Source organism: Castor canadensis, chromosome 3, assembly GCF_047511655.1.
Source record: "Castor canadensis chromosome 3, mCasCan1.hap1v2, whole genome shotgun sequence".
Classification (NCBI taxonomy): Eukaryota; Metazoa; Chordata; class Mammalia; order Rodentia; family Castoridae; genus Castor; species Castor canadensis.
The window spans coordinates 154605486-154624744 of NC_133388.1; the positions used below are offsets into that span (position 1 = coordinate 154605486).

Here is a 19259-nt window from a genome sequence, read left to right on the forward strand (position 1 = left end):
GTAATTAAAGGAAAAACCAAAGAACTATTAAAAACTCAAGACCTGTGAAAAGAAAATGCAGGAACTAACCGACTCCATCAAAAGACGAAACATGAGAATCATTGGCATCGAAGAAGGAGAAGAGGTGCAAGCAAAGAGAATGCGTAATATAGCCAATAAAATAATAACAAAAATTTCCCAAATCTGGAGAAAATTATGCCCATACAGGTACAGGAAGCCTCAAGAACTCCAAACAGACCTGACCAAAATAGAACTACCCCACAACATATCATCATTAAAACAACAAGTACAGAGACTAGAAAAAGAATATTGAAGGCTGTAAGAGAGAAAAAACCAATAACATACAAAGGTAAACCTATCAAAAATCACCGCAGACTTCTCAACAGAAACATTAAAAGCAAGAAGAGCTTGAGGTGAGGTCTTCCAGGCACTGAATGAAAATAAATTCAACCCTAGGATACTTTACCCAGCAAAACTATCATTCAAAATAGATGCAGCAATAAAAGTCTTCCATGATAAGCAGAAACTAAAACAATACATGACCACAAAGCCACCACTACCAAAGCTTCTTCAAGGGATTCTGCACACAGAAAGTGAAACCCAAAATAACCATGAAAAGGCAGACAGTACCAAACTACAGGAAAAGAAAAGGCAAGAATGTAGAGAGTGACATCGATTTAGGTACACACAATCAAACCCTCAAACAACTAAGACAACTAAATGGCAGAAATCACCACATACCTATCAGTACTAATACTTAATGTTAATGGACTTAATTCCCCCCATCAAAAGGCACCATTTGACGAACTGGATTACAAAGGAAGATCCAACAATTTGTTGCTTACAGGTGACCTATCTCATCAATAGAAATAAGCATAGGCTTAGGATGAAAGGCTGGAAGAAGATTTGCCAAGCCAATGGCCCCCGAAAACAGGCAGGAGTAGCAATACTTATCTCGGACAAAGTAGACTTCAAACCTACATTGATCAAACGAGATAAAGAAGGACATTCCATACTAATAAAAGGGGAAATAGACCAAAAGGAAATAACAATTATCAACCTATATGCACCCAATGTCAATGCACCCAATTTCATCAAACATACCCTGAAGGACCTAAAACCACATATTAACTCCAACACAGTGGTTGTGGGAGACTTTAACACCCCACTATCATCAATAGATAGGTCATCCAAACAAAAAATCAATAAAGAAAACCTAGATCTAAAACTTACCTTAGATCAAATGGACCTAGTTGATGTCTACGGAACATTTCATCCAACTTCTACACAATATACATTCTTCTCAGCAGCCCACGGAACCTTCTCCAAAATAGATCATATCCTAGGGCACAAAGCAAGCCTCAGCAAATATAAGAAAACAGAAATTATACCATGCATTCTATCTGATCACAATTCAATAAAACTAGAACTCAACAACAAAAATAAAGAAAAAAAACATGCAAACAGCTGGAAACTGAATAACTCATTGCTTAATGAACAATGGGTCATTGAGGAAATTAAAAGGTTCCTGGAAGTCAATGAAAATGAAAACACAACCTACCGGAACTTATGGGACACAGCAAAGGCAGTCCTGAGATGAAAGTTTATAGCCATGAGTGCATATATTAAAAAGACTGAAAGATCTCAAATCAATGACCTAATGATACATCTCAAACTCCTAGAAAAACAAGAACAAGAAAATCCTAAAACAAATATAGAAGGAGAGAAATAATAAAAATAAGAGCTGAAATCAATGAAATAGAAACCAAAAAAACCATACAAAGAATTAATGAAACAAAAAGTTGGTTCTTTGAAAAAATAAACAAGATCGATAGACCCCTGGCAAACCTGACTAAAATGAGGAGAGAAAAAACCCAAATCAGTAAAATCAGGAATGCAAAATGGGAGATAACAACAAACACCATGGAAGTCCAGGAAATCATCAGAGACTACTTTGAGAACCTATATTCAAATAAATTTGAAAATCTTGAAGAAATGGACAGATTTCTAGATACATATGATTATCCAAAACTGAACCAAGAGGACATTAATCACCTGAATAGATTTATAATACAAAATGAAATTAAAGCAGCAATCAAGAGTCTCCCAAAAAAGAAAAGTCCAGGACCTGATGGATTCTCTGCTGAATTCTATCAGACCTTTAAAGAAGAACTAACACCAACCCTCCTTAAATTGTTCCACGAAAAAGAAAGGGAAGGAAAACTGCCTAACACATTTTATGAAGCCAATATTACACTTATCCCAAAACCAGGCAAAGATACCTCCAAAAAGGAGAACTACTGGTCAATCTCCTTAATGAACATTGATGCAAAAATCCTCAATAAAATAATGGCAAACCAAATTTGACAACACATGAAAAAGATCATTCACCATGACCAAGTAGGCTTCATCCCAAGAATGCAGGTGTGGTTCAACATACAAAATTCAATAAATGTAATACACCACATTAACAGAAGCAAAGACACAACCATGTTTATTGCAGCACTATTCACAATAGCCAAGATATGGAAACAGCCAAGATGCCCCACTACTGACGAATGGATTAAGAAAATGTGGTATTTATACACAATGGAATTTTATGCAGCCACAAAGAAGAATGAAATCTTACCATTCGCTGGTAAATGGATGGAATTGGAGAACATCATTCTGAGTGAGGTTAGCCTGGCCCAAAAGACCAAAAATCATATGTTCTCCTTCATATGCGGACATTAGATCAAGGGTAAACACAACAAGGGGACTGGACTTTGATCACATGATGAAGCAAGAGCACAAAGGGAGGTATGAGGATAGGTAAGACACCCAAAAAACTAGATAGCATTTGTTGCCCTCAATGCAGAGAAACTAATGCAGATACTTTAAAGCGACAGAGGCTGATAGGAGAAGGGGACCAGGAACTAGAGAAAAGGTTAGTTCAAGAAGAATTAATTTAGAAGGTTACATACATGTACAGGAAAGCAATGTGAGTCAATTCCCTGTATAGCTATCTTTATCTCAACTAGCAAAAACCCTTGATCCTTCCTATTTTTGCTTATACTCTCTCTTCAACAAAACTAGAGATAAGGGCAAAATAGTTTTTGCCTGGTAGTGAGGGTGTAGGGGTGGAGAGAGAGGGGGCAGAGGGTAAGGGAGAGGACTGGGGGGAAGGAGGGAGAAATGACCCAAACATTGTATGCACATATGAATAAAAGAAAAAAAAATAAAAACTAGAAAAGGAAACTGAGATTGTCTCCTCAGGGCTACATAAAGGAATGCAACACAGCTGACAACATGATATTGGCTCAACATGATCTACGTCAGACTTCTGAACCACAGAATTGTTAAATAATAAAATTATGTTGTTTTTAATCCACTAAATTTGTGGCAATGTGTTATAGCAAGAATATAAAAAATGAGTATTTCTCATCTTAGTTTGTAATCTTTTTTTATCTGTTTTATAACCTTCCTACTGTCCTTTTAAATGGAATTCTCCTATCTGTAGATACCATGGATTCTGGAATGTGTTAGTATCCAAAATGTTCTTCAGCTGAAAACTCCTTTTAGATTTTCACAGGGGTGCTTCTGAGTCTTCATCTAATTTTCCCTGCCTTGATTTTGTGGAGTGTTTGGTTCCACTTGATTTGTTTTCACATGCTACATTTGTCCAGAATATTTTAGCATTTAAAAACTGTATAGATTATTTCTGCAGATCTAATATTTTTCACAAATGTTTAGCAGAGACAGATGTTGAAAAAAGGAAATTAGATACAGACTGGACCCCCCTAGGAACACAAGAACAAACAGAATTAGAAACTGGTTCCGTCCATTAAACAAAAAAGTCTATATGCCCCTGCCCAAATAGACTAAGTCATGTTAATAATGAGTCACTGTGAATAATGGGAATGTATATTACATGCTCAAGTATGTTGTTCAAAGAAATGGTAGAAAACCTGAAATCCACAACCCTTTCTACAAATAAGGAACTTTTGATTTATTGGAAATGTTTTAAAAACCCATTAAAGGATGTCTGGAGCCAAGTCTAAAACTTTTCATCCAAAATTAAGACACTGCCATGGGTATCCATATAATTAATTATTCTAAACCCTACAAACAGATTTGAGTCTAAGATAAATATTCTTTCTCTTGTCATCTTTCCTTTATCTCTGTTAAAATTTTAAGTAGTTCAGTCTAATTTGTGTGCTATTCTTACAACTATGGCATTACATAATTCTACAGAAAAACTAAGCTACTTTATTCCTGCTGCCATTCTTCATGTTAGGTGGCTTTTAAGCAGTTAACAAGAATCCCACATTTATGAAATTGTCTTTACCCTCTGACTTAACAAAAGTTTGTTAAACCTCTGAGTGCAGAGTATTTATCTGGTTATTGTTGTCAACATTTAAAATTATGAGGTAAGAAACCATTCTTTTTCAGAAAAATATATACTCATCATATTCCATTGCTGCAAGAACACTTAATATTTCTACTATATTAGAAAGATAAAATATATGTAGTAAGTAGGAAAAAGAATTACTTTTAGAACTATATTATCCTTATCTGCTCAGCTAACAAAATTACCTGAGGACATCAAATATGATAAAATATATATCACTACAGTCTATTAGTATCATCTTAGCTATTCTGAAAAAATATTTTAAAACTATTGTAAGCAGTATTCTTAAGACTTTCACAAAGTCAAATCTATTGCTATCAAAACCATGAACACATATGAACAAAAACTGGCAGAAACATGACCTCGCTACATGTTTCTTCATGGAGGACCTTCCATTGGAGCAGTAATTCTCATTCTTTCTCAATGTGGCAATGGAATGAGAGAAGAAATCTTTCATCAAGCCAGTGGATCTCTGCATTACCCAGTATTTAGCATTTCTGAGCTTCAGGGTCCCAAAAGCCAACAGCAGCTACTTAAAGAAGTTATAGTAATTCAAAAATATTTCAAATAACCAAGAAGTATCACTCATAATGGAAAATTAGAGTATTAGGTTACTAGTCCTGTCCTAAGATTCTACTGCTTATTCACACTTTCCCACAGAATTATCTGATCAGTGACTGAAATCCACTGATCTATATTACTCCAAAGAGCAGAGTTGCAGTAGACCATACTAAGCAGTAATTATGGGTAAATGTATCTATTTTAAAGCCTGACTTTTTCTCTCAGGTGATTAAAGTCTAAGCTCTGGAAAAGGAAGCGAGAGATGAAAAGGGATAGGAAGTACTAGAGTACTACTATTCATTTTTGGTGTCCTATCTAAAGAACTATCCCCAAATAATTGTTAATAACAAACCTGATGTTGTAAACTCTAAATGCCTGTTTACAAAGTCAAGATGGGATGAAAAGATCTATTTTTAAGCCCCTAAAATCTCTAAATCCATTATAATGTTCTCCTAATACATCCTGTCTATTCCTGTTTCTCTACCAGAAATGAAGAATTGAGCAAGGAAGAGTCATACACTAAAAGTTTAGATTGAATTTTAAGTGCTAAAGAAATAAAAGGTATTTCTATTTGTTCTTATGTTTATTATAAATGTAGTATCCAATGATACCATATTACATGTACAATTGATGTCTACTTCTATTGATAACCTGAACAAAGAAAATAATGAAAACTAAACCGTTGGATTTGAAATTAATGTTTCCCAATCCTTTCAGGCTATACATGTACTTGAAAAAAAGCTAGTGATGTTAAGGGGGGAAAGTATTACACAAAACATTCCAGGAGCTATCTAAGCAGCATCAACAAAGAATAAATACTTGATAGACGAATGGGGTTTCTTCCTTGATTCTGAACCACCTAAACAGAGAAAAATCACAAGAATTTTACAAATTCAGATCATGTAAAAATAGATTAAAAATGAAATCAATCAATAATACTTTGCACCTGTGCAGATCACTATTTTAATTATACTTTCAAATCAATTATTCCTCCTTTATTAGGAGGGGCACATACTAGTATCCCCACTTCATAGATGGGAAAGGGTTATGAGGGTTCTTGCCCAAGGACAACTAACCCTGCCAGTTTCCTGACTGGCCAAAATCTCAGTGCTAGCAGTACAAGCTTCCTTCCTGAGCACAACACTGGAAACCTGGCACACGAAGTAAAAGCAGACTTTCAGCTCCTTTGTGCTTTTTCTCTGGAATGTTTGTTCTGTTGAATCATACAGAGCCAAAAGATATGAGCAAATTAAAGATCTGAAATGGTTATCTGTCTTGTCATCTTATAGTTGAAATGGACCTAAGCGATGGAAGGAAGGAAGGAAAAAAGAGGGAGGAAGGGAGGGGAAAGCGGACTGAGAAAGGAGGAAGGAGAAAGTGAGCGAGGAGAGGAAGGGAAGAATGGAAGGAGGGAGGGAGGAAACGAAGGAGAGAGGGAAGGGGGGAAGGAGTGAAGGGAGGGAGAGAGGGAGAAGGGCCTTATAAGTTTTAGCACACTTCTCCCTAGCAGCTACTGCAAGGCAGCTCATGTAAGATCATATACTGAATCCCTTTCAGTAATGAATTCCCTCAACTTCCTGAGGAAGTTAACCGCATCAAGGAAAAAGACTCCAAGTGGAAGATCTCTAGGAGCCCCCTTTTCCTAGTCATCCACTTGGCGGCCAAAATCTTGTGGGTTCAAGATTCACCAAGCACAATAAAAAGTAGCCCTCCCCCACCATCACCATCAATAAAGCCACTCTTATATGCAAATATGTTGATCTGCAGATTTATTAATAAGGGGGAAAAGAAAGGAGTGAAAAGGGAAAACACAGGGAGGCCTGAGTGAGACCTGCAGAACCTAGAGCAGTGAAATAAAGGGCCCTGGCTTAACTGACAGCACAAGGGAACAAATCCCCAGCCCAGGGAAAGGCCTTGGGAGGTGGGCGGGACTAACGTTTCCAGGACCCAGAGCCCGAGCGAGACACGCTGGCAGGGCGGGAACCGCGTGTTCCTTAGCAACCGTGGGGCCACGCCCACCATACGCACAGCCCAGCGCCCGCTACCCCCCAATTCCTATTCGGAGCGTCTCTCTCCTTGGGAAGGAGTCCTTGGTGACTAATTATCTACCTACTAAGTTCCCCAAACGCCGGGTTGTTCTAGCAGAGCCTCCCTCCGCCCAACCCGCCCAAGTCCCGCTTCGGGGCGGGGGTGGAACGACAGTCTCCTGAACGCTTTGAGACTCGCTTAAGGAGGTACGCCAGTTTTCAGTCCCCGACCCCGAGCTTTCTGAAACGGGATCCCCCGCCTCCTCGCCCTCACCAGAAACACACACCTCAGCTCAGCCAAGGCTAGGGCCGACAAACTTCGTGTCCCGGAAGAATGTTGCTGTCCACGGTCCTGTCACTCAGAGGCAGGGGCGGGACGCGCAAGCAGCACATCCTACTTCCACAGGGCGGTACGGCAGGAGGCGGGGCTAGGACCATGTGGGCGGGACCAGTTCGTAGTCTGTTTTCTGATTGGATGATCTCTCTCCCGCCTCTGCGTGGGCGCTGGACGCATATACGTGTCCTGCATTGCCTTATTTTCCATTTAACGAACTCTGAACCTTCACAAGGCAGCCGTGGAAATTCAAGTAGGGACTGTGGCTTGTTTTACAAATATAAAAAACGCAAAAAAAATTTTTTTAAGTTACTTCAGTCATTGCACTTTTCCCAGCTAACGCGCGCACACACACACACACACACACACAAACACTCTCCAAAATTCACATCTCAGGTGAACAGACCTAGGGAGAAGTATGAGCTGTCTTTAAAAAAAGAAATGCATTGATTGCAGATTCAAGCAGCAAAAGAGAAAAAAGAAAGAAAAGGAAAACCTTTTACAGAATAATCAGTTTAGGAAAGGTGATTGCTTGATATATGACCAATAACTGAGGTTTGGAGTCTTTTTCGGGTACTTAGTTTTCACATCTACAAAACAGGAAAGAAAAGATGTTATTATTTGCAACGCATTTGACAATTGAATGCTTTCTACATCATGTTTTTATAGTCCTGATAAAAACCCGCTGAGAGATGTTATTATGATCCATAGCTGTGAACAATGAAATGCAGACTAGGCGAGGTTAGGTTTATTAAATCATTCAACAAATCTAAGTGTCTGCAGTCATTTTCTTAGTGTGGCGAACGGAATTTAAAACTCCTTCACGAAATTATTCAACTTCCAGTGCTATTTTTCTCTTGCTGAAGTGTAAGTCACCTTTCTCTAGCTTGCCCATTATATCTTTTTCTTTAAAAAGCTCATAAGAAAATAGAAAACAACAAAAAGAGAGAGAGAAGTATAAATAGACTAAGCAGAAGGTTCTCAGAAATCTCTCAGAATGTCATGGTCAGGAATTGAATCCAAAATGTAATTTTTATATAGAAATATTTTATTTTATATTAACATACATTAATAGTACAATGGAATTCATTGCGATAATTCCGTAAATACATATTGTGTACTTTGAACAACCTCACCCACTCTATTTTATTCCCTTAACCTACACTCCTTGTCTTTTATAATTGTATTTTCTGTCCTTCTAAATCATTTTCTGGTCTTCAGCTCCTCTCCCAGATGTAAAGGTAGTATTAAATGAGATTATATTAACACTGTTACCCAGGTTTTATGTGTGTCTGGCTTTAAAATAGTGAAACTCCCCCCCCCCTTATTGTTAAGCCAAAACCAAGAAGTGTTTCTCTTATTTTATTTTTATTTTATTTATTATGCAGTAATACTAAGAAAAAATACCTCTAGACACGTGCTTACAGATTCAGTTAAAAGTGCCCACCATATTGTGATAAAGTTGTTGGAATAAAAGAAACATATTCTAGTTGCAAATGATTGTATTTTATTGTCCTGCTAAATTTCTAAAATCTGAAAGCTTGCTAACTATGGGTAAATCTATTTAAAACATTCTTGATTTGTATGACTTATGGTCCCCATTAGGTTTCTTTAATCTTTTTAAAATATTTTACTTTAGTCTGAAAAGAAAGTTATGATTGTATATTAATAAGTACAGTATATAAATAAGTGCTCTAAGATTTAAATAAAAGTGGTGAGTGTCTTTATTTGAATCCTTTTTCAAATCCATATTCAAGTAACTGAAGCAAATGCATTTGTTTGAATATTCTCCCATATATAAAATATTATACATTTAAGTGTATTGTATGCATGTAAATGTGTAATCATTGAGATAAACACAGCTGTATGTTCCACATAGCTCCAGATGTTTGAGGCATACATCCAAATTTCTGGAACGCTATACCTTGGGATCTAGTTACACATTCCAGTAGAAAATACTATGCAACATGTACATAGGAATATATTGTAAAACTATATCCACTGTGAAGAAATAATGTTGAAACAGCAAATGAGTCTCTACAACTGAATTTCTTATTGTAAACATATCCTTATGAGATGAGCTTGCTGTAACTAGCATTGTGCAAGTATTTGATGGATCTATAAAATGGGCAGTAGCTAATTTACCCTATATGAATATAACTATTGCACAGTAATCTTGCAAGTGGATTTCAAAATCATTGAGCTAAAAAGTGTTTGCAGTTAACTAAGAGATTAAGAGTTTCATGCTATGCACAACTCAGTTCTTTATTTTTCATCTCATTCTTCTCCAAAACTTGGAGCATATGTAATTTGAAATTCCTCCACAGGCACAAATATATATAAAAGGAAATTGTGAAGAACAAATATAACTAACCAAATACCAAATAAATAAGTGTATTTTAGAGACACTGAACAAGTGTAAAATTAAAACATTATGAATTGTGCTTCTTTCTTTATCATATAATGACATTATTTTGGTTTTATTTAGCTTCTATTTGTGGCAACTTGAAATATAAACTAGAATCTAATAATTATATGTGCTAATACCTTTGGCCTAGAAGAATACACATATAGATTGAAACTTGAGAGAATCAGTTTAGCTCATTTGCAGAAATTTGTTTTAGTAATCGTGAAGGTCAAATTTCTTAACAAAATGAATCTAGCAAAAATACACGAAGTGTTTTGAATATAATAAAATAATAATGTGGTATTAAATTACTTAATCTACGTTGGAAGTCCTTTACCTTAATTTTTAGTGGATAAATTATCCAACCTACCCTTTCTAAGTGACTAGAATTGGTTATTAATGTATCAGATCATCCTAGGACACAATCAAATAGGCATTTAGGATGAACTTTATTTAAATTGTTCAATGAAGTATTTCTCACACGAATCCATTTAAGGAATCCCTATGACTCCAAAGTCTATGCTTAAGTCATATTTTAACTTACAGTAATATGTATATAAAAACATATAAGTATATATATCACTTAATAAAAATTGGAAAATCAGTGTGTTCTTTTGAAAGAAAAGCTCCCTTTTCAAAACTCAGATAATAAATAAACCATAAAAATGTCTTCCATTATCTTATACCATATTTGAAATTATAGTTACATAGCACATATTTATTTTATTTTTTTTCATTGAAAATTTTTCTGTCTTTTCTTGGACTATATAGTCTTTTTTTGTATTTCTTTTATTCATATGTGCATACAATGTTTGGGACATTTCTCCCCCCTTACCCTCACCCCCTCCCTTTCTCCTCCCTCTCCCTCTCCCCCCACCCCCTTACTACCAGTCAGAAACTATTTTGCCCTTATCTCTAATTTTGTTGAAGAGACATTATAACCAATAATAGGAAGGACCAAGGGATTTTGCTGGTTGAGATAAGGATAGATATACAGGGAGTTTACTCGCATTGCTTTCCTGTACATATGTGTTACATTCTAAATTAATTCTTCTCGAACTAACCTTTTCTCTAATTCCCGGTCCCTTTCTCCTATTGGTCTCTATCGCTTTAAATTGTCTGCATTATTTCCTTTGCATTGAGGACATGAAATGCTATCTTGTTTTTTGGGGGTTTCTTGCCTATCTTCATACCTCCCTTGTGTACTCTCGCCTCATCATTTGATCAAAGTCCAATCCCCTTGTTGTGTTTGCCCTTGATCTAAAGTCCGCATATGAGGGAGAACATATGATTTTTGGTCCTCTGGGCCTGGCTAAACTCGCTCAGGATGATGTTCTCCAGTTCCATCCATTTACCTGCAAATGAAAAGATTTCATTCTTCTTCATGGCTGAGTAGTATTCCATTGTGTATAAATACATTTTCTTATTTTTTATTGTTTTATTATTCATATGTGCATACAAGGCTTGGGTCATTTCTCCTCACTGCCCCCACCCCCTCCCTTACCACCCACTCCACCCCCTTCCTCTCCCCCGCCCCACAATACCCAGCAGAAACTATTTTGCCCTTATCTCTAATTTTGTTGAAGAGAGAGTATAAGCAATAATAGGAAGGAACAAGGGTTTTTGCTGGTTGAGATAAGGATAGCTATACAGGGAGTTGACTCACATTAATTTCCTGTGCATGTGTGTTACCTTCTAGGTTAATTCTTTTTGATCTCACCTTTTCTCTAGTTCCTGGTCCCCTTTTCCTATTGGCTTCAGTTGCTTTTAAGGTATCTGCTTTAGTTTCTCTGAGTTAAGGGCAACAATGCTAGCTAATTTTTTAGGTGTCTTACCTATGCTCACCCCTCCCTTGTGTGCTCTCGCTTTTATCATGTGCTCAAAGTCCAATCCCCTTGTTGTGTTTGCCCTTGATCTAATGTCCACATATGAGACAGATCATACGATTTTTGGTCTTTTGGGCCAGGCTAACCTCACTCAGAATGATGTTCTCCAGTTCCATCCATTTACCAGTGAATGAAAACATTTCGTTCTTCTTCATGGCTGCATAAAATTCCATTGTGTATAGATACCACATTTTCTTAATCCATTTGTCAGTGGTGGGGCATCTTGGCTGTTTCCATAACTTGGCTTTTGTGAATTGTGCCACAATAAACATGGGTGTGCAGGTGCCTCTGGAGTAACCTGTGTCACAGTCTTTTGGGTATATCCTCAAGAATGGTATTGCTGGATCATATGGTAGATCAATGTTTAGCTTTTTAAGTAGCCTCCAAATTTTTTTCCAGAGTGGTTGTATTAGTTTACATTCCCACCAACAGTGTAAGAGGGTTCCTTTTTCCCCGCATCCTCACCAACACATGTTGTTGGTGGTGTTGCTAATGATGGCTATTCTAACAGGGGTGAGGTGGAATCTTAGTGTGGTTTTAATTTGCATTTCCTTTATTGCTAGAGATGGTGAGCATTTTTTCATGTGTTTTTTTTGCCATTTGAATTTCTTCTTTTGAGAAAGTTCTGTTTAGTTCACTTGCCCATTTCTTTATTGGTTCATTAGTTTTGGGAGAATTTAGTTTTTTGAATTCCCTATATATTCTGGTTATCAGTCCTTTGTCTGATGTGTAGCTGGCAAATATTTTCTCCCACTCTGTGGGTTGTCTCTTCAGTTTAGAGACCATTTCTTTTGTTGAGCAAAAGCTTTTTAGTTTTATGAGGTCCCATTTATCTATGATGTCTCTTAGTTGCTGTGCTGCTGGGGTTCCATTGAGAAAGTTCTTGCCTACACCTATTAATTCCAAAGTATTTCCTACTCTTTCCTGTACCACCCTTAGGGTTTGGGGTCTGATATTAAGATCCTTGATTCATTTTGAGTTAATATTGGTATAGGGTGATATACATGGATCTAGTTTCAGTTTTTTGCAGACTGCTAACCAGTTTTCCCAGCAGTTTTTGTTGAAGAGGCTGCTATTTCTCCATTGTATATTTTTAGCTCCTTTGTCAAAGACAAGTTGGTTATAGTTGTGTGGCTTCATATCTGGGTCCTCTATTCTGTTCCACTGGTCTTCATGACTGTTTTTGTGCCAGTACCATGCTGTTTTTATTGTTATTGCTTTGTAATATAGTTTGAAGTCAGGTATTGTGATACCTCCTGCATTGTTCTTTTGACTGAGTATTGCCTTGGCTATTCGTGGCCTCTTGTGTTTCCATATAAATTTCACAGTAGATTTTTCAATCTCTTTAATGAATGTCATTGGAATTTTGATGGGAATTGCATTAAACATGATTTTGATTATTTAGCGCATCTACACAGGAGTGGTATAGATGGACCATAAGGAAATTCTATTTTTAATATTTGGGGATTGTTCATATTGGTTTCCATAGTGGCTGGACTATGGAATGTATAAGGGCTCCTTTTTCCCACATTGTCACTAATATTTGGAGTGTTTTGTCTTTTTGTCTGTTTTATTAATGATAGGCATTTTTACTGGAATAAAGTGGAATCTCAGCATGTTTCCATCTTTCCATCAAAAATTTTGATTTGCATTTCACTGATAGCTGAAATATTAAATATTTTTTCATTGTCTATTGGCCATTTAGATTCATTCATTTGAAAAGTGCCTGTTTGATCCATTTGCCTATTTACTGATTGGATTAATGTTTCTTTGTTGTTTAATTTTTTGAGCTCTTCATTCTGGATATTAATTCCCTCCTGGATGAACATCTGACAAAGATTTTCTTCCATTCTGTAATCTGTATCTGTACCATATTAATTGTTTCTTTTCCTATGCAGAAGTCTTAAAAAGTTTCAATTATTGCTGTTATTTCTCAAACTATTGGAGTCCTATTCAGAAAAGCATTGTAGTGCCTGGATTTTGAAGAGTTTTCCCCTAGTACTTTAAAATGGTCTTCAATCCATTTTGAATTGATTTTTGCATAGGGTAAGAGACAGGATCTAGTTTGTATCTTTTATATGTAAATAAGCACTTTCCCCAGCACATTTGTTTAAAAACGTCTCTTTTTTTCAGGCTGTAATTTTGGAACCTTTGTTAAGAATCAGATGACTGTAGCTGAGTGGGTTTATTTGTGGATCCTCTATTCAATTCTACTGGTCTACGTGTCTGTTTTTGTGCCATTACCAAGCTTTGTGATACTATGGCTCTGTAGTATAGCTTGATGTCAGATATTGTGATAACAACTGTTACTGCTCATGATTGCTTTGGCTATTTGGAGTCTTGTGTGGTTCCATCTGAATTTTAGGATTTTTTTCCCCTTTATTGTTGGGACATTTGCAAAGGTTCTTACAATGTATCAAATATATCATACTTGAATTCACCCCCTCCATCGCTCTCCTTTATCCCCACCCCCAACCCCAATTTCTGAAATATTTTCAACAGGTATCATGTTTGTATTTATATCATGTGTATACATTTTTGGCACCATATTCACCATCCTACCCCCTTTCCCTGCCACCTCCCTCCTCCCACTGGTACCAACTCTCCTTCCCTACCCTTGACAGGACCTATTCTACCCTCCTGTTCTCTGACTTTGTAGAAGAAATAAGAGAAAAAGAAAAACATGACATTTTTGATTATTTGAGATAAAAGTAGCTACTCAGGGAGTCTATTTGTGATATTTCCCTGTATATAAGTACCTTAACCCCAACTGCTTTATCTTCCCTAATTTTCTTCAGTCTACCTTAGTTCTTTTCTTATGCTGATTTCATCCAGTTTAAGATTTCTATATTCATTCTTGTGTACAGAGTATATCAACCATAGTCAAGCACTTAGATTCCTTCTTTTAACCTGCCCCTCCCATATGTGACCTCCCGTCAATATGACCCATGTTTCATAATATTGCTGCATTAATGTTAGGTCTAGATTCCACATGTGAGAGAGAACATGCAATTTTTGGCCTTCAAGCCTGGCTAACTTCAATTAAGGTGATGTTCTCCAGTTCCATCCATTTATCTGCAAAGGGCAAAATTTCATTCTTCTTTGGACTGAGTAAAATTCCATTGTATATAAACACCATATTTTCTTAATCCATTCATCAGTAGTGGGGCATCTTGGCTATTTCAACAGCTTAGCTATTTTGAATAATGCTGCAGTAAACATGGGTGTGCAGGTGCCTTTGTTGTAACCTGGCTCATATTCCTTCAGGTATATCCCTATGAGTGGTATTGCTAGGTCGTATGACAGATCTATTTGTAGTTTTTTTGAGGAGCCTCCAGACTGGTTTCCACAGTGATTCTACTAGCTTACATTCCCACTGGCATGTTTGAGGGTTCCTTTTCCCCATATCCTCACCAACATTTTTTGTTGTTTGTGTTCTTAATGGTAGATATTTTAACAGGAATTAGGTGGAATCTTATTTTAGTTTTGATTTGTATTTCCTTTATGGAAAGGAATGGTGAGCATTTTTTCCTGTGTGTTTTACTAATTTGGACTTCTTCCTTTGGGAAGGCTCTGTTCAGTTCATTTGCCCATTTCTTCATTGGGACACCGATTTTGGGGTGTTTGGTTTTTTGAGCTCCCTGTATATTGTGCTTATCAGTCCCTTGTCTGATGTATAGCTGACAAAGTTTTTCTCCCATTCTGTGGGCAGCCTCTTCAATTTGATAACCATTTATTTTATTGTGCCAAAGATTTTTAATTTCATGTAGTCTTATTTGTATATCCTGTCTCTTAGCTGCTGAGCCAATTGAGTCCTACTGAGGAAGTCACTGTCTATGCCTATTGTGTCCAGTACATTCCCAGGTCTTTCTTTTATGAGCTTCAAAGTTTCACACCTGATATTAAGGTCCCTAATCCACTTTAAGTTGATACTTGTACAGAGTGACAAACATGGATCTAATTTCAGTTTACTGCAGGCAGATATCCAGATTTCCCTGCAACATTTGTTGAAGAGGCTGTCTTTTCTACATTCATGTTTTTGGTGCCTTTGTCAAAAATTAGGTGGGTATAGCTGCATGAATTTGTATTTGGATCTTCTATTTTATTCTGTTCCACTGGTCTTCTTATCTGTTTTTGTGCCAGTAACGTGTTTATTGCTATGGCTCTGTAGTATAGTTTCAAGTCAGATATTGTGATACTTCCAACATTACTCTTTTTGCTCAGTATTGCCTTGGCTATTTGCCATTTTTCTGTTTCCAAATGAACTTTAGGGTTGATTTTTCAGTCTCTATGATGAATGCCATTGGGATTTTGTTGGGAATTGCATTCAACATATAGATTGCTTTGGGAATTACAGCAACTTTTACTATGTTGAGTCTACCAATACATGACCATGGGAGATCTTCCCATCTTCTGTAGTTTTTTTCAATTTCCTTCTTCAGTGGTTTCAGTTTTCCTTGTAGAGGTCATTCACATACTTTGTTAAGTTTATTCCTAGGTATTTGAATTTTCTGAGGCTATTATAAATGGAATTGTTTTGCTCTATTCCTTCTTAATCTGTTCACTGTTGGTGTATAGAAAGGCTACTAATTTTTATAGATTTATTTTCTATCCTGCTACATTCCTGAAGCTGTTTATGGTGTTAAGGAGTTTTTTTTATCAAGTTTCTCTGGTCTTTTAAGAATAAGACAGAAGATCCAAGATGGTGACTAGGGTATGGAAGCAGGTAGCCTAGGCTCCCTGACTCCAAAACCTCCCTGAGACGTTGGAGCCACACTTGGGTACTTCTGACTTCTTCTAGCCAAAATAATAACTTCCATTAAACTAGGTGCAGGAAAATATTCAAAGACTGAATCACAAACCATTCTTTAATTGCACCTAGCAGCTGTGACCCACTGTACAGCCAGCAAGGCGGGTTCAGCCCCAGGAAAACCCTCGTTTCCCATGTTGATTTTTTTTTTCCTTTCCTTCTCTTCTCCTTTGACAACCTGAACCCCTAGATTGGGAAAGCATCCAAACAAAAAATCAATATAGAAATTCTAGAAAAATACCACACCATAGATCAAATAGACCTAACTGAGGTCTACAGAATATTTCATCCAACATTCACACAATATACATTCTTCTCAGCAGCCCATGGAACTTTCTCCAATATTGATCATATCTTAGGACACAAAGCAAGCCTCAGCAAATATAAGAAAATAGAAACAATCCCCTGCATTCTATCTGATTGCAATGCATTAAAACTAGAAGTCAACAACAAAAACAACAGCAGAAAATACACAAATAATTGGAAGCTGAACAACACAATGATCAGTGGGTCATCAATAAAATAAAAGAGGAAGTTAAAAAGTTCCTAGAAGTTAATGAAAATGAAAACATGACCTACCAGAACCTATGAGACACAGCAAAGGAAGTCCTAAGAAGAAAGTATATAGCCATGAGTGCATATATTAAAAGGACAGAAAGATCTCAAATAAATGACCTAATGCTACATTTGCCAATGTTGAACCATCCCTGCATCCCTGGGGTGAAGCCGACTTGGTCATGGTATATGATCTTTTTGATTTCCTGTTGAATTCAGTTTGCCATTATTTTATTCAGGATTTTTGCATCTATATATTCATTAAAAAGATTGGCCTGCAATTCTCTCTTTTTGTTGTGTCCTTTTCCCAGTTTTGGGGTGAGTATAATATTGGCTTCAAAGAATGAGTTCGACAGTGTTCTTTCCCTTTTTGTTTTGTGGAAAAGTTTAAGTAGTGCTGTAGTTCTTCTTTAAAGATCTTGTAAAATTCAGCAGAGAATCTGTCAGGTCCTGGACTTTTCTTTTTTGGGAGACTCTTTATTGTTATAGATCTGTTTAGGTGATTTATACTCTCTTGGTTCAATTTTGGATGGTCATATGTATCTTGAAATTTGTCCATTTCTTCCAGATTTTCTAATTTATTTGAATATATGTTTTCAAAGTAGTCCCTGATGATTCCCTGTATTTCCTTGATGTTTTTAGTTATCTCCCCCTTTTCACTTTCTGATTTAATTAATTTGGGTCTTTGCCCGCCTCTCATTTTAGTCAGATTTACTAGGGGTTTGTCAATCTTGTTTATTTTTTCAAAGAGCCAGCTTTTGGTTTCTTTGATTCTTTGTATTTTTTTTTTTGGTCTCTATCTCATTGACTTTGGCCCTTATTTTTATTATTTCTCTCCTTCTGCTTATTTTGGGTTTAGCTTGTTCCTTTTCAGAAGTTTGAGATGCATAATTAAGTTATTTATTCGAGATCTTTCTGTGTTTTTAATGTATGCACTCATGGCTATAAACTTCCCTCTACGACTTCCTTTGCTGTGTCCCATACATTCTAATAGGTTTTGTTTTCATTTTCTAAATTCCGTAACTCTTTAATTTCCCCTCTTATTTCTTCTATGATCATTGAGCAATGTGGGGTTAAGCCTCCAATTGTTTGAGTATTTTCTGCTGCTTCTTTTATTATTGAGTTCTAGTTTTATTGTGTTGTGGTCAGACAGTATGCAGGGGGTTATTTCAATTTTCTTATATTTGCTGAGACTTGCTCTGTGTCCTAAGATATGGTCTATTTTGGAGAAAGTTCCATGGGCTTCTGAAAAGAATGTATATTGTGCTGTTGCAAGATGGAATATTCTGTAGAGGTCAGTCAGAACCATTAAATCTATGGTATCATTCAATTGTACAATTCTTTTGTTGATTTTTTTTGTCTGGATGCCCTATATATTGGTGATAGGAGAGTTTTAAAGGCTCCCACTACCACTGAGTTGGGGTAGTGAATCTGTCTGGTTCCAGGATTTGTTTTGCTGGTAGAATCTTTATTACTGCTTCACTCTTATTGTTTGTTATTTACCTGAATAGGATTTTATGTTGTCTTGATTCAATTTTGGTAAATTGTATGTGTCTAGAAATTTATCCATTTCTTCTGCATTTTCCAAATTATTGGTAGTATAATTTTTCAAAATATTTCCTAATGATCTTGCTGATTTTAGGGATATCTGTTGTAAAATCTCCTTTTTCACCTCTGATTCTGTTTATTTATGTCTTCTCTCTTATTGGGGAATAGATTGGCTTAGAGTACATTGATCTTGTTCACTTTTCTAATCAAGTCTTTGTTTCATTGATCCTTTGTATTCTTATGATTTCCATTCATTAATTTCAGCTCTGAGGTTTGCTATTTCCTTTTACTAATTTTGGATTTGACTTGTTCTTGTCTTTCTAAGACCATGAGGTACACAATTAGGCCATTTTTTTTTATATATCTTCAATTTTTTTTTTAATTTAGGTACTCAGAGCTGTAAACTTTCTTGACAGAACTGTGTTAGCTGTATCCCACAGCAAAGATTGTGTTTTCATTTTCATTTGATGCTAGAAATTTTTAAACTTTATCCCTGATATCTTCAATGATCTACTGATCATGCAAAATCATGTTGTTGAATCTCCATGTGTTTATAAGTTTTCTAGTATTTGTGTTGCTGTTTATTTCTAGTTCTATTTCAGTATGAACTGATAAGATGCAAGAAATTGTTTCAACATTTTGTGTGTGTCAATACTTGTTTTGTGGCCTAAAGTGTGATCTATTTTGGAGAATATTCCATGGGCCACTGAGAAGCATATATTCTGTAGTTGTTAAATGGAA

The 19259-nt window shown here is 36.3% G+C and overlaps 1 protein-coding gene across 8 annotated transcripts in view; it reads right to left on the minus strand.

Moving 5' to 3' along the window:
* Positions 1-7391, minus strand: part of Triqk (triple QxxK/R motif containing) — an 88990-nt gene extending 81599 nt beyond the window's left edge. For 5 of the 8 annotated variants that reach the window (XR_012446355.1, XM_074068835.1, XM_074068834.1 and 2 more), the window contains exons 1-2: positions 7266-7391; positions 1234-1342 (exon numbers count right to left, since the gene is read on the minus strand). The gene's annotated coding sequence lies outside the window, so the exon portion shown is untranslated. The remainder of the gene's footprint in view (positions 1-1233; positions 1343-7265) is intronic. The other 3 variants (XM_074068836.1, XM_074068837.1, XM_074068838.1) reach the window with 3 other exon arrangements.
* Between the last annotated feature and the right edge of the window lie 11868 nt (positions 7392-19259).